Genomic DNA, 4,116 nt, shown 5'->3' with positions numbered 1-4,116 from the left:
CATATAATTAAATCAAAATAAACTGTTCAAATTATGGGTACCAATATGGATGTATAATGAACAAAATATTAATATCGTATAGTTATCTAACTATTAGATTTCTAGACACCTTGTGGACGGTTTAAAATAAAACCAATGATATCAATTCAAAAAATAAGTGTCCACAAATCTGAGATTGCGATTTTTCTATCAATCTAACTTTGAGATTGCAACTTAAGGACAGTGAGGCAACAATTTAGTCATTTTAATTTGACTCCATACATGCCACATGTACCATTTGTACGTGCCTGCATATCAAGCGTCCTTCACAGCCAGAGTATCAAATAGCTCCCATTTTTTGTGTTGTTTCTTTGTAGACTGTAGTAGATAGAAGTTCGTTCACTAATTGGGTGTGAGACCCACTTTAGTATGTATGCACGTCATCCAAACCGTCAAAGTCGCTCCACATGAAAATGAGACCCCAAAAAATCATGAAGATCCTACCAACAGGGGAAAAAAATATGAACCACGCCACAGCGTCTTTATTCAATTGAAATCCACAGGACAGTTGGATCGCTATGAATTTTGGGCCATCCCATTTTCATGGTGAAGGAAAAGTGATGTATGGATTGGATTTACTATAAAGAACATAATGGACCCTACGCGAAATTTGTTGCACGAACTTCATATCTACAACCAGTTACATTCTTCTTTTATTTTTCTTTTTTTCTTTTTTTCTTTTTCTCTTTATTTCAGTTGAAACTTCTCTTTCACATACAACAAACCGAATCATTTCCCCTACTTATTTCATCTGATTACTATTTACGATGAGATACCAATATGCGTTTGCCATAAAGTACTAAACTGTAGCTACTCATCGATGATACACGTGGCATACACTCTAGGGATCCAGACCGTTGAAATCTATGGACCCTTTTTGTTTGTAGCATGACCTGAGAATGTGAAAAGAATGATAGTACCATCTAATCGGTGGATATCAATAGACATTTAAGTATAGGAATCAACGTTCATCGTTGATTAAGAACTTAAGATCGTCCGAGCAGTGTGATTTTCAAAGGTACTGTCCATCAACAATGTAGCCATGATTTCAATGGTCTGGATTGGCCCGCACGTGCCCCACATGTACAATGTATGAGTTGCCAGAATTTAGTACATTTGTGTCCAAACGCACATTGAAACCTATCCCTAAGCTATTATTACTTTAATTAACCAGGGTTGTTAGGTAGTATACACCTTAAGAAGAAAACCATCGATTTGCTTTGGACAGTACTCCGGTGTTAGTTCACCACCATTTCCGAAACGGGGTTGGCTCATCATCCTTACATGCAAGTACTCAGACCATCTAACTGGTAGGACACGTGGACGAAGCATGAGCCATCCATTAATCCACGGACTAGATTGAGTGGCAATATCTGATGGTTACTATCATCTGCTCAACCCAACTTGGGGTTATGTTCAATCTACAACTGAGTCAGCAATTTCGACGGTCCCGATTGCCATACGACTGCCCCATGTGTGACGCCACAATTTAACAAATGTAGGCCACGATCGTAGCAGTCCATCCCTCTTATCATTACACAATGTACGGCTCTTTTGAATTGAATCGATGGCTCTACGAACAACGATATCTAACCAGCCAGACATCATTTTTTTTCTTGATGTGGTGTGCGTCTGTCACATTGAATTTTTATATTTGTTTTAGGAAGACAAACGAGGCCAGCTTTGTTAGTGTTGTGAGGATTAAACACTGATTAAAGAGATGTGATTGCTGACTTTCTTCCCATATTTGGAGTCATCAATCATGCTAACAAACGAGATTACTGTATCGGTGAAATATATATTTATTTATTTATTTATTTATTTGAGGGGAAATGATTTTTTCCAAAGTCATTTAGAATCTCGATTTTCATTTAAAATGATTGTTTTTGGCTCCTTTTACTGTGGTCCACAAAATTAGATTATTTTGTAATTAAGGAAAATATTATTGTGGTGAACTCCGCCAAGAAAACAAGCATCAATACGTGTAGTATGGTGTCCACATGCCACTTGTCGCATCAAGATGGCATCCACATGGTGCCAAAGCAGCACATGGGACCCGATTTTTGTGATTTGGTAATCTGGGACCGTACGTTGTATGGACATTTCTGGTGTCTTTCCCAGATTTTAAACTGGTTGAACCAGGACTGTTTGGCTTATATTTTGTTTTTGTGTTGTTTCGTGGGACTAATATTCAACGGTAGGGATTTTCAATTTTAGCTTCTATCGGTCTTTTCTTTTTTTTTCGAGCTAAAACAAAAACATAACACAAGGAAAAAGGAGAGAAGTAAGAAGGACAATTTGGCGTAAAAAAATAATAGAATAAAAAACCTTTGGAAGCTCTATTTTAAAAATGGTGGTGACTCATCCTCCTCTCATGTGGATCTCATGTACGGATATCTAGACCGTCCAAATTGCAGGGCACATTGTCACCCCAATCAAGAAACTCTGACCTTCCAATTCAAGGTTAATAAGTGGAAGATTAGTGAGTAAAATAGCGAGTGTTCCAAATTCCAAAGGATAGATCAAACCATTACTATTTTATCATCAAAAGTTTAGTTCCAGACAAACTATTCAGGTCCTAGATCAAGCTATCCACCTTGATAGGCCTAGCTTTACATGAGAGATAACAAGGTTCTTTTTAGCATCCGAACAAGCTATTTCAGGTCATAGGTCAAGCTATCCAGCTTAACCAGGTTATCCAAGGTAGGTCTCAGATTAAATATTCTGATGATGTTTGTTAAACACGTAGATAAGGATGGTTTCCTTGACACATGTGGTGCATATGCACATTCATGTGGCACTGGAAAACATACAGTGGCACGTGTAAGTGCTTGAAAATGAAAATGTATGGCGGTACTTGTGACACATGGATTACATTTTTAACTTGGAAACATGCTGCACAAGAAGGACATTAGTAAGGTCGAATGCTGAGCATCTGCCACACTTCAAAATGGATGCTGAGGCACATTGGTACATGTGGTATTAACTCCACAACAAGAACAGCCCCAGTGATACAAGAGACCTAACCTAAGTAATCTTAGGTCTTTAAATTTTTATGCAAAGAATACTAGACAAACAATCGAATACGTTAGTCCCCGAACTAAGTAATTGAAGACTGATGTTTTGGTGCTACCAAACAGGACTTTGGCACTGACCTTTTGTGGCATCCAAATACCACAAAAGAGCCTTCAGTGCGCAAGCTGGAATTCGAGACAAAAAGTGCTAGGCAGGGCCCCTTTAGCAGCTGCCCAGCCTGCCAACACCACGACAAGGTGCAGATAGCGGCAGGCAGACTGCCAACACCACTACAGGGTGCAGATAAGGGCAGGCAGTCCCATGGACCTGGCCAGCTGTTGAGCCACTCTTCAGCTAGCAGGCAGGGTGGGTTAACCGGGCCCAAAGTGTCTGCTAGCGAATTGGGCCGGAGAGGCCCAGCTTGTTAACCAGCGGAGCACACCAAGCCAGGCTTGGTCCAGGCTCTTAACAAGCAGCACCAAACGAACGGCAGTTTGCAACTTTTATGTGCAACCAAAGGGGCAAGATTATTTAAGCTGGTACTTCATATTATCAGAAGATTCTTAATAGCGTCCGTTATATTCCTCATTCCTCACCGACATTTCACAGACCATTCATTCCCATTACTCCATCCATGCAAGTATATTAAGCTGAAGCCCTTGAACCACAAAAGACCACCCATATTCAATTCCAGACCCTGATCACCACTAATCACTGGTTGTTTAGGATATTATCCTTTGCTTGATGCCTCAAACAAACCCAGTTTTCAGTTTGTATGAGTGGGAGAGCCTGTAGTTGAGCAATCTCAACCACTGATGTGATGCAGACCACGGCTGTGGACGATATTTGCATCATGTACCAAAACCATCCTGGATGAGAAAACCTTAAGACTTCAACAGGTGGCCAGCAAATATATGGCAACAGGGTCTATATACAATCAGGTCTCGGTGCATGGCTCAGTGGTAGACATTTTGCATTTCAACACTGACGTCAGGTGCATGTGTTAAAAAAAAAGGTCCATATTCAGTCAGAAACTAGACGAAGTTTCAAACTGTATTAACA

This window comes from Magnolia sinica, chromosome 18 (assembly GCF_029962835.1).
Source record: "Magnolia sinica isolate HGM2019 chromosome 18, MsV1, whole genome shotgun sequence".
In the NCBI taxonomy this organism is placed as follows: Eukaryota; Viridiplantae; Streptophyta; class Magnoliopsida; order Magnoliales; family Magnoliaceae; genus Magnolia; species Magnolia sinica.
This window is presented reverse-complemented; position numbering follows the sequence as displayed.